This window comes from Gorilla gorilla, chromosome 7 (assembly GCF_029281585.2).
Source record: "Gorilla gorilla gorilla isolate KB3781 chromosome 7, NHGRI_mGorGor1-v2.1_pri, whole genome shotgun sequence".
Classification (NCBI taxonomy): domain Eukaryota; kingdom Metazoa; phylum Chordata; class Mammalia; order Primates; family Hominidae; genus Gorilla; species Gorilla gorilla.
Window position 1 is genome coordinate 123,542,350 of NC_073231.2, and position 12,972 is coordinate 123,555,321.

Consider the following 12,972-nt stretch of genomic DNA (forward strand, 5'->3'; position numbering starts at 1 on the left):
AGATCTGGTTATTTTGTACATGTGTCGCCCTTCCCCTTCGTTCTGTCTTTCTCTCCTGCTGCCATATAAGACGTCCCTTGCTTCCCTTTCACCTTCTGCCATCATTGTAAGTTTCCTGAGGTCTCCCCAGCCATGCAGGACTGTGAGTCAATTAAACCTCTTTCTAAATTAGCCAGTCTCAGGTAGTATCTTTAAAGCAGTATGAGAATGGACTAAAACATCTCTAAAACAGAGACATTATAAAAGGTTTTCAACTGGAGAACCAAGTCCTATAACTTGGTCGTTGCTATGTTTAGTGCCTTGATGAGAAAGACTGTGAAACTGAGGACAGGCTCAGCAGGGAAGAGGGATGTGATCCATTCTTGATGTGTGCGGTGAACTCAGGAAAGGCGGCAGCATCATGTATGGTATCTATTTACCTTCCCCACCCTTGAAGCTGCTGGAACTCTATCAGCATTTTCATCTTTCTTTGTACCATTTGGTCTGTCCCAAATCACAGAAGATAAATATTGAGCAAACAGATGAGCAGAAAAACAACTTGGGCTCTTTCCCATGCCTCTACTACCTGTCTGTATCACATGAAGCTTTTTGAAAAAGGTCACAGAAAATGATTTTGAAAAGAGGCCCAGTAAATATTTTGGTAATGTTTTGGTGTGGGCTTTGTTTGGCCTTTTTGTCTTTGCTGAACTCCGTGGCTTAGGCTTTTAAGATACTTTTACCGTCAGAGTAATATTATTTTGATAACCCACTTCCTCGTGATGTTTGAAAGATGGTTAATTATTGTAGGGGGTGTAAATACAGTGTCAAAGTAAATCATTACAGGATTCTTTGGTCAGGCTCAAGGTTAAAGGCAACCACATTTCCCAACAACAGAGCAACATAATCATTCCTTTTCCCACAGATAACTACGGTCTTCCTGTCAGCCTACAGGAATCCCATCCCCTTTCCTCCAGTGTAACCGGACTCCCTGCCACAGAGAAACAACACTCTCCTCTTCAGCTTTGCCACAGGGTAATCAGTCATTGGTACACCAGCTTGATCCCCAAGTGCTGCAGTAACCACTGAAACCACACAGAATGTGGACTGACCACGTGGTTGTGGACATAGTCATCATTTTTAACACAGAGAGATGAAGTCACTCCATCTTTTCTCTGATGCAGTAAAACATTAAAATACAACACTGGAAACAAATGCTTTTCCAATGTAGAAATGTATGCTGTAAAGCCAAGGCTCCATTCTACATCCCTGAGTAAGGGAAGGAAAGACCAATGAGACAAATTCCTGAGAGCCCGTTAAAAATTGGTGTAACCCATTCTCAGAGAAGATAATGGGGAGGTGACACTAAGGGGGTACAGAAGATTGTCATCTGCAGAAAAATCAGGCATGTTTTCCCAGAAGAGAGAAAGATTGAACTACCTCAATTGCAAAAATGTGGGAACCCCAAAGAAAGAGATACAGCAAATCCAAAAGCATTAAGAAATAATAAAGAAAAGAAAATCTTGGCTTTAAAGTGGCAATTTTTTTTTTCCAGTGACTGAACAGTAATCTTCTAAGGAGAATAGCGAGAGCCCCTCCCCAATAGAGTTTTAAGCTTTCACTGTGAAAAGGCTATTCTTGGCTCAGCAACCCAGCTGATTTATTCTCACCTTGAGGCAGTTCTGTAACCTTGCCTTCTACCTCAGCTTCCCAGTCAGCCAAGTGGGACTTCCGACTTGCAATCTGCTTCATTTGCTAGGATGTCATGAAGATTAATTAACAACATTAATATACTAAATGTTCTTTGGGATGGGCAGAGAGAAAGTGTAATTATGACCATTATTGCTCTGGGTTACTAGGCAGAGTATTGAGATGGTTGCAGGGACTGTGCTTGGAAGTAGAAAAACAGGCCAAATGGTGATCTTTGCATGGTTTCAAATGCCCCTGGCCTGAAAGTACTTCCTCTATATTCTTGCCCAGGGACTTAAAGTGTTCACAATTATGCTAATATAGCGGAAAGTGCGTTGGACTTGGAGTCAGAAAGCTTGTATCCCATGCTGTCTTTGCCACTTACTGGCTGTGTGATCTTGTACAAACTACTTAATTGTTCCAAGTCTCAGTTTCTTCATCTGTGAAAAATGCGTAAGGATACCACCAATGTCTATATGCCTTACAGTGTTCCTGAAAAATCTAAATGAAATGTGAATATTTCTAAAAATTGGACTGACTATACAAAGATAAAATATTATTATCTCCTAGAAAAAAAATGCTGTAACCATTATAGGCTATTTTATCCCCTACTACAAGTTAGTTTATGAGACACAATCCACCAACATAAGTACATCTAAGACAGACAATTTTTGGCTCTAGAGAAAGATCAGAAAGGGTAATACGGTTGTAAAACTGAGGACCTCAGTTAGCCAGGCATCTATTTGGGGTGCTTCGGTGTCAGTGAGAAGTCAGGGAGACATCAAATAGGAGCTGAACCTTTTGTTGTTTCCTGATGTGAGGCCTCCCTACAGGGAATGGAGGGCAAACTTGTAATGACTTAAAATCTTCGTATCTTAAAATGTTAGTCCTGGAAAGGAATTAGAGATCATTCTAGTTCAATTCTTTCATTTTACAAAATAGAAAACTAAGCCTCCACCTTACCTTGAAAATTCCCTTCTTCCTGATGCTTAGACCAGGATTATTTCCATTGCACACCATCTCCAATATGCAACTAGTTATTAAGGTCTGTGGGTGCACTTGCATTGAATTATTACTCATACCCACATCTTCCTGACCTGGGTCCAAACCCCCAACATTATAAGTTTGGACTAGTACAACAATCTCATAGTCTATCTTCCTCTATTTTTTTTCTGACCCCTAATCTTCTCTAAACACTGATCCCAGATTAGCCTTCTAAAAGTGTCCACTGAATAATGCCTTATTTGCTCAAAACCCCATTAACGGCTGCTGTGTACAGAAGAGTGGCAGCAATATCTGCCTGCCTTATCTGAGTTATGGTATATTCTCTGTTCCTAAGGGAATGACATTGTATGCCATCATCCCTAGTGTTCCAGTTCTAGAAAGGGATTGACAAAAATGATAAATGCACCACTTTCCTGGGTTTGCTGTTCATCTTAAAAAGAAATCCAATTACAGTTTGCAATTGCATTTTGGTAAAACATAATGAACTCTCCTTGGAGTTGCCTTATTCAGATCAAATTACTTCTTGGTAATTTAAAGTACATTACATCTCCCAGATACCTCTCAATACACCCACAGTGTTTGAGGCCTTGTGTAACTATTGCACAAACACTGGCCAGTCAACTCTAGATGAGTTCATAACCAAAGGATTATTACGTGTTTACCCACATACAAGTCACTCTTCATTTCCCTCATGCAGGGAGGTCAAAGGTCATGTAACTCTGCCAGAGCAAGTTACTTCTCAGGGACTGAAAATGAGAGTTAAGGAGAGCTTTCTTCTAAAAACATTACTGCAGAGAGGTCTAAATGTGTGTGTATGAATGATCAACATTATCAGTCAATGAACTTTCTCGGTCAGTTACTCTCATGTATTGACATAAATGACACTGAGCCATCTGATGACTAATAAAAATGACAAACCCTGAAACATTGACCAAAACTCACAAGAATGACATTTCCTAAAGCATTTCCATTTATAGAAAAAATTAGAAAAAAGCAAAGAGGAAAAAAAAGGATATGATGAGAAGCTATAACAGTAAGAGAAAAGAAGTAGACCTGAAACTTTATAAAATGGCACATTGTCCCCTGATTTCTCCAAGAAAGTTCAATATGTAAAATGTCAACAGATCTGGGTATCATTAAAATTTTCTCCACTAATTTCTACAGGCCAGAAAGGTCATCTAAGACTTTAAAAGTGCAGAATGACGTAAGTTTTGGGGAGTATTATTCAGCCAAGAGTCTCATCAAGATAGCTCCCCCCCGCTCCCCATACAATGAGAACAATAGCCCTCAAGAGCTTTTACTCTTGACATTTGCACCTTTATTTACAAGATGGTATGTCATTTGGGCTTTATCAACTTTACGTTTATCTTCTTTTTGTTTTTTCATTTTTCTCTTTATACACACTATATCAATGTATATATTTAGAATTGTTTTTCTTTTTCTTTTATTATTATACCTTAAGTTCTGGGATACATGTGCAGAACGTGCAGGTTTGTTACATACGTATACATGTGACATGGTGGTTTCCTGCACCTATCAACCCGTCATTTACATTAGGTATCTCTGCTAGCGCAATCCCTCCCCTAGCCTCCCACCCCCTTACAGGCCCCAGTGTGTGATGTTCCCCTCCCTGTGTCCATGTGTCCTCATTGTTCAACTCCCACTTATGAGTGAGAACATGCAGTATTTGGTTTTCTGTTCCTGTGTTACTTTGCTGAGATTGATGGTTTCCAGCTTCATCCATTTCCCTGCAAAAGACATTAACTCATCATTTTTTGAGGCTGCATAGTATTCCATGGTGTATATGTGCCACATTTTCTTTATCCAGTCTGTCATTGATGGGCATTGGGTAGTGGAATTTAATTAAACTAAAGAGCTTCTGCACAGCAAAATAAACTACCATCAGAGTGAACAGGCAACCTACAGAACTGGAAAAAAAATTTTGCAATCTATCCATCTGACAAAAGTCTAATATCCAGAGTCTACAAGGAACTTAAATGAATTTACTAGAAAAAAACAACCCCATCAAAAAGTGGGCAAAGGATATGAACAGACACTTCTCAAAATAAGACATCATGCGGCCAACAAATATATGAAAAAACGCTTATCATCACTGGTCATTAGAGAAATGCGAGTCAAAACCACAATGAGATACTGTCTCATGCCAGTTAGAATGGTGATCATTAAAAAGTCAGGAAACAACAGATGCTGGAGAGGATGTGGAGAAATAGGAATGCTTTTACACTGTTGGTGGGAGAATAAATTAGTTCAACCATCGTGGAAGACAGTGAGGCGATTCCTCAAGGATCTAGAACCAGAAATACCATATGACCCAGCAATCCCATTACTGGGTATATACCCAAGAGATTATAAATCATTCTACTATAAAGACATATGCACGTGTATTTTTATTTCAGCACTATTCACAATACAAGTTTTTATTAAGGAAAAAAAACAGAGCCTCTCTGTAAAATTAATCCTTGGTTCTGACATTAGCTACCTGTATATTCTTTTTATTTTTTTTAAGAATATTTCTTTTTTTTTTTTTGAGGTTTTGTGAGGGTCTTTTTTTTTTTTTAACTTCCATAGATTATTGCAGAACAGATGGTGTTTGGTTACATAAGCAAGTCCTTTAGTGGTGATTTGTGAGATTTCGGTGCACCCATCACCTGAGCACTATACACTGCACCCTATTTGTAGTCTTCTATCCCTCACATTTATCTTCTGATGACTATCTCTATCTCTGCTAGTTTTAAGAAGAAGCCTAGGGGCTGGGCACGGTGGCTCATACCTGTAATCCCAGCACTTTGGGAGGCCGAGGCAGGCGGATCACCTGAGGTCAAGAGTTCGAGACTAGTCTGGCCAACATGGTGAAACCCCCTCTCTACTAAAACTACAAAATTTAGCCAGGTGTGGTGGCAAGTGCCTGTAATCCCAGCTACTTGGGAGGCTGAAGCCAGGAGGCAGAAAGGTTGCAGTGAGCTGAGATCATGCCACTGCACTCCAGCCTGGGCAAGAGAGCAAGAGTCTGTCTAAAAAAAAAAAAAAAATTAGGCTGGTGTGGTGGCGGATGCCCATAATCCCAACTACTCAAAAGGCTGGGGCAGGAGAATTGCTTGAACCTGGGAGGCAGAGGTTGCAGTGAGCCGAGATCATGCCACTGCACTCCAGCCTGGGTGACAGAGCAAGACTCCATCTCAAAAAAAAAAAAAAAAATTAAAAAAAATGAAGGAGTCTAGGGTGTGAAGGATCTTTGCACAACAGAGTCAACTTCCCTTGTACTGCTCGAATCACATATATACCATTTCTGATAGATAATCCCCAAATGATGCTTTAACATTTCCAATGATTGGCAACATCCATTGTTAGCAGCCTTTTGGGCAGAAGATCAATTTGATTCCAAATTAAATTTGTGCTCTTTTCTGTCTACAGAAAAGAAAGCAAACAATAAGTTAGCAATACCATAAGTTGGAGAGTCGCAATTAGGTGACTCCTAGAAACAGAAAAATAAATTGCCTTCTATGACTCAGAATGCAAAATAGAAACTACAGGTCAGAACACATGTATATAGAGACCCTTGATGGAGACAGGATGGTTTCTAAGCCAAAAGAAGGTTGCAGGAACCTATCTGAATGTATAATTGTAGTTTTTAGATTATGTCAGTCTTGGGATTGGGGGTAAAGAAAGAGATACATAAGTTGGTACATAAGTCATTCAATTATGAAAACAAGCAAAAAAAGGAAGTCACCAGGGCCAACATTGTCAGTGCCCAGCCAAACACCGTCTAGGGAGAAGAGGGCCTTTGCTATTAGAGCATTTTAATCTATAGGGCAATATAATTCCAGTGGAGATGGATAAAGACAGTGGATTTTCGATGGCTCTCTGATTCAATTAATTTATGAATGATAAAATAGAAGGCTAAAGTTAACATACCTTGATGATATAAAATATCTGTATTTTGTTCCCTCTGCCAGGATCATCAGTTAGACCCATCTCTATCTCCTTTTTGACTAGCTCATGATGTTTTCACCCTCAGATCTCAGATGTGAAGTCATTTCCTCCCTGGAAGTCTTTTCCAATACACCTAATCCAGATTTGTTGATTCTCCTATTTATTTGCATTGCATTCTGCACTTCCTTTATCCTATCCCTTCTTATCTAGTATATCATTATCTGCTTTTAGGTAGTTAAGTATCTCCTTAAGATTCCTAATATCAGGGCCTACGTATTACAGAAGTCTGGTCCATATTTGTATCTCTCAATTTTATAATTTTCATGACAAACAACTTGATTCTTCCCAATTCTATTTGCAAGCTTTACAAAGTTTCTTGGGGAAAAGAAGAGGTGGGATGGGCATTTGAAGTTGTGAGTTAATCTGCTCATTAAAATTATGAATATAAAAAAATTATTTTAGCAACTTTCAAAGGTTCTGTTGAAGACTTAACTGCTTTTGCTGCGTATACAACCTGTTAGAAAAGAAAATGAATGAAAGAACTGAAAAACACTCTCCCAAATTACCCTATAAGAAAGGATGATAAATTTTAAAATGAGATGGTAGAAAGAATGCAATCAGAAAGCAATAAAGCAGGTTCCACTGGTAAGGAATAGAGAAACGAATGGTAAGAATTAGAAGACGAGAAGGTAACGCTGGAGGAAAGATGGGTAGAGAAAGCACAGCAGAGTGCCTTCCGGCAAAGAAATGTCAAACCTTCTGATGACGTAGGACCATTTTATGCTGACTGCTAATAATTTAAAAGATCATACTTTAGGAAGGAATGATGCTAGTTCCTCAAAAAGGAAGAAACTCATCAAGGTAGTTTGTAAAGTCTAATGGGCTCAGACCTGGCCGGGCAACTGGGTGGGTTTGTGGTCTTGAAACATACATCCAGGATGTGGCAAAGAGTCTGACAAGACTCAGCAAGCCCACAAATTGCTACTCACTTTTGATGATTAACTGTGCAAAAATGACAAAGTTGGGGGAAAAAACTGAAATGTGTCTCTCAAAATTCCACGGTTTTGGTTAGAAATCAAAAGATGAGCAACGCCTTTATCCCTCTTTATCCTTTCTTCCAGTTATTTTTGAGACTGAAGAAAGAAAAGAAGACTTCAAAGTTTAAGCTACACAGGACAAAGACAGTGCCCACTGTGCTCATCACCATAAGCCCAGAGCCTAGTATGGAACCTGGAAAACAAGTACTTCTCTGATTGAATGACTGCAGACAGTGAATAAATGGCTACATAGATTATATAAAAGATGATGAGTTTGTTTACTGGTTTAACTATGGTTTAAGTTTTTAAAGTAGAAAGGCAGAATACAAATGGGGTAAAAACTGCAACTCCAGATTTCAGTGAGGACAGAGTTTAAGGAGTACCTCATTCGTTTAATAAGTTTTAATCAATAATACAAAGAGAATTGCATCCTGGCATACTAAAGAAACTCACAGGTATAATCTCAGCATGATTGCTAACATTCAAGGAATTATGAAAAATGAAAGAGGCTTCAAAAGTATAGAGATAGGAAAATATTACTGAGAATATTAGAAGTGGGGAAGGTAAGTTGGATATTAGAAATGACAAATAGATAAGTTTGATGTTCATCTATACCAAATTAACAATTAGCTGTTTTCTGAACATCTAGAAAAGATGATGGTGATTATGAGGAGCCATCAGTAAAGACCCCCCCAAACAATTCTAAAATTAGCTTGAAAGTATATGTGTAGCATTATTAATGAATATTCTTAAAATAGCTATGAAGAGAAATTAGATTTATGAGATCTGTCTTAAAACTTTTTAAAGCAGTAATAATGGAACCCATATGGTAATATTTCAAAATTAAGAAACTCAATCCAGGGAACAGGATAATTTAACATGTGATTTAAAAGATACTGCTATAAAAAATGGAAGTAGGAAATACCATATGATATATGGGGTTAAGATAATAGTAACAAGAGAAAATAACATAGATATGTTTCAGTAAATTCCAAGAATCTTAAGTGTTTTAATTAGTCAAATAAATCCAGAAGACACAGATTAAACATTTATACCATTAAGAAGAGATGATCACTTTGGAGAGTTTGAGTAATCAAATATACATTTTATATAATAAATATTTATTAAGCAACTACTCTGTAGCAGGTACTATTCTAGGTATTAGAGAATTACTGGTGAACAGGATATCCAGGGCCCATGCTGCCAAGAAGCCTATATTCTAGAAGGAAAAGACAGGCAATACTAGGTAAATGGATTAGGAAAGAAAATAATTCTAGAGAGTGATCACATACTAGAGAAGCCATTATAAAATGTACATAAAATAAAAAAGAAATATAACCAAATAAGAAAATATGTGCATCAAAAATGACAGAAAAGAACAATTCCTTAATAACCTCAGAACACATACCTATGTTTTTAGAAATTACCCTTAGGATTCCAATAACTAAGTGATCATGTCTCAAACAAACAAAATTTACACAAGAGAAAATACAAATAGGAAACAAATGTCTGGGAAAATGTTCCAACTAACATGTAATCAAGAAATGCAAATTTAAGCAACTTTTTAACATCTGCTAAGTTTAAAAAAAAAAAGTTTGAAAAAATAAAAACCAGACTTACAGGAAGAATGACAACATAAACGTAGTCTCTGCTCCCCTCCAGGAAAACAGCTGAAATTACCAAAGTGGAGGGAGATGGGGTGGGGGTAGGACATCAGCAGTGAACCAGGAATGGTGCCAACCACATGTCAAGCACAAAGTGAGGAATTTCTACCAGTTTTAATACCAACTGTAAAAAAGAATAACAACCTTTCCTCAATGGCAGTTGCAAGAAGGGAGAGAAGGAAACTATGGTGAAACTCATCAGCAGGTCACAAGCAGATGACAGACGGCCATATGTGGAGTCCTTCTCCCTATGCTTGGAGACAATCCACAGCTCTGGTGTCAAAGAGAATAGAAAGCAACGAGCCACTCCTAGCCATTTTTCACATATGTGGCAACTTACTAGTGGAGGTAGTCAGTTGAATATGGGCTTGGTGTGGGGTGTGGGGTGTGGGGTGGAATTTCTGTAAGGTCTAGGCATCCTGTTGGAGAGATGAGGATTGATCAAATATAAATAACAGAAGGAAAGGCAGGTGTTTGGGAGAATACACTTCTAGCCACATCAATCAGGAAACCCACAGGCCAAAGGCTTTTTCTCATAAATGAATTACTTCTAGCTGTGTTTCTTTGCTCTAAGCCTGAGGCTCAATACAGGTCTGGAAAGACCTTCCCCAAGTGACTGGATACACCTCCAGCTCAGTGAGGCCACCCCTTCTGCAGAAGTTTCAACAGAGAAAAATTATGCCAAGTACCCAGGTTTTCAATGCGCATGGCTCAAGAAGCATTTCTATCATTTTTTAGGTTTGAATGAAGACATATTTGCTCATATGATGTTGCCTCATCCATCCCTCCACTTACTTTCTATGGGGAGGAGCCCAGTGGTGCCCAAATAACTAGAGAAGAAAGATTACCTATTTGCATTATTTAGGAACAAATAGCAAGCCTGAATAGAACTTCTCACAGAGATGAATAAGGAGAAAAGCACCAGTATGGATCTAAAAAGACATCACAGAGTAAGGGGGGACTATTTAAGCATGCAGCATCTAGAATCAGAATCCCAGCTCTACCATTTACTAGCCATGCAACTTTAGGCAAGATAATTAACCTTTCTATGCCTCATTTATAAAATAAGGGTCATCATCACAAAGGTTAAATCAGTATGTAAAATACTTTCCCAAATATCCACATGGTAAATGTTAGGTATTGCTATCATTGTCCCTATTTTATTATGTCTAAGCAAAAAAATTGCAATTAATAAAGACAATAAACTTTGGATACATCATTAATGCTTTTTTTAATCAAATATTTCTGGCTAGTCTTCCAGACACATGTACTTTCTGTCTCCTTTAAGTTAGGCAGGATGGTGTAACTTGTTTTGATCATTAAAATGGGAATTAAAGTCATAGTTTAACTTCTGGGAGCTAAATCATCTGAGTTCAGGAGTTCAAGACCAGCCTGACCAACATGGTGAAACTCCGTCTCTACTAAAAATACAAAAATTAGAATTAGCCCAGCATGGTGGCACACACCTGTGGTTCCAGCTACCCAGGAGGCTGAGGCAGGAGAATTGCTTGAACCCGGGAGGCGGAGGTTGTAGTGAGCCAAGATCACACCATTGCACTCCAGCCTGGGCAACAAGAGTGAAGCTTCGTCTCCAAAAAAAACAACAAAAAAAAAGTTGGTGTGTGAATTCATCAAGTGATTTCTTTCTCAATCATAGCAACCTTCTACATGGTGGCAGCCCCATCAGCTTGTATGCTGAAGTGAAGATAACTTGAAGCAGAGCCCCAATCAATAGCTAAAGCATGAGTGAGGACAAAAAGCTTTATTATACTAAGCCACTAAGAAGTCAAGGTTATTTATTACTGCAGCACACTGTAGCCTATACTGACTGATTCAGAAGTAAAAGGTAAAAAAGGAAAATGTTTTCAAAAACTTACTTCCAGAAAACAGTAGAGTGTTTTGGACAATAATTGCTGTATAGACCTAGAGACAGTAATTATAAAATAGGCAGATGAAGCAACAGCTGAAACATGACAAGTCGAGATATCCAAATGAGATTAACAGTGAGGCAGCAAAGTCAAAGAAAAAACGATTGGGAAATAATTGTGGCAAAAGCTTGGGCAAAACTAAAGGATCATGTATCATCATGTTGAAGTTAGGCCCTACCTCACAGTTTAGAAAGAATCACAGAGCTTTTATAGCCCAAGGATTGCTACAAAAATGTTCATTGAAGTGTTTCTTAGAGTAATTAAAAAAAAAAAACTGAAGGAAATCTAACATCTAAGAGTAGAGAATTTGTTCAATAAACCTGTGCAAATCTTTGTACCCTTATAACATCACTGTCCAACAGATCTTTCCACACTAATGGAAATGTTCTATGTCTGTGTTGTATTATGCAATACAGTAGCCACTAATCACATGTGGTTATTGAACATTTGAAATGTAGCTGGCATGACTGAAGAAACTGAATTTTTAAGGTATTTGATTTAATTTTAATTTAATTTAGCCACATTGGCTGGTAGTTTCCAAATTGGACAATCCATATTTTTTTTCTTCAATTTTTGTTTTAAGTTCTGGGGGTACATGTGCAGGATGCACAGGTTTGTTACATAGGTAAACATGTGCCATGGTGGTTTGCTACATAGGTCAACCCACGACGTAAGTATTAAGTCCAGCAACCATTAGCTATTCTTCCTGATGCTCTCCCTCTCCCACATCCTTCTGACAGGCCCCAGTGTGTTTTGTTATCCCCAAAGTGTCCATGTGTTCTCATCATTCTGCTCCCAATTATAAGTGAAAACATGCGGTGTTTGGTTTTCTGTTCCTGTGTTGGTTTGCAGAGGATAACAGAACAGCCCATATTTGAAACGATGGCATAGATCTGTATTTATTAGCAATAAAAATGTTCATAATTTATTGCTAAGATATTTTAGAGAGCAGTTAAAATTAACTTATTTGTGTGTGTGCGTGAGTGTATTTGTGCAAATACATTCTGAGGACTCCACACCAAAATGTCATCATTGGGTACTGGATAATGGCAGTATGGATGATTTTTCTTTCTTCTTTAAATCTTTTTGGACTGCCTATGGTTTTCAAATAAGATTGCAATACTCTTATATACAGAAAGGTAAAACTGTTTTTCCTTCTTTTTTTCTTTTTGAGACAGAGCATCCCTCTATCGCCCAGACTGGAGTGGAAGGGTATGATCATAGCTCACTGCAGCCTCAAACTCCTGGGTTCAAGTCATCCTCCTGCCTCAGCCTCCCAAATAGCTGGGACTACAGGCATATGACACCATGTCTGGCTAATTTTTTTTTACTTTTTATTTTTTGTCTTCCTATGTTGCCCAGGCTGGTCTCAAACTCCTGAGCTCAAGTGATCCTCTCATCTTGGCCTCCCAAAGCATTGGGATTATAGGCATAAGACACAGAGCCCACCCCCCATTTTCATTTAAAAAAATAAAATTATTGAAAGCTAATGCTTGTAATGCTGCAGGAAAACTGTTGATGTTATTACAAATTGATATAATTATTTTGAAAAATATTAAATAGATTTCCACCTCAAAAATGTATTTTAAGATAACTCTCAAAAGAAGGAAGAAAGATTTACTCAAAAATCCTGTCCTTAGGGAATAATTATTTCAACTATTTTGCAACAGATTAATTACAACTTTCTTAAAATGTGTCTGCAGATTATAACAGAAAGTGAAA

At 38.0% G+C, this 12,972-nt stretch overlaps 1 long non-coding RNA gene across 1 annotated transcript in view; it reads right to left on the bottom strand.

Annotated features, from left to right (window-relative positions):
- Nucleotides 1–12,972, bottom strand: part of LOC134759116 (uncharacterized) — a 94,126-nt gene that overhangs the window by 49,693 nt on the left and 31,461 nt on the right. The window lies entirely within an intron of this gene.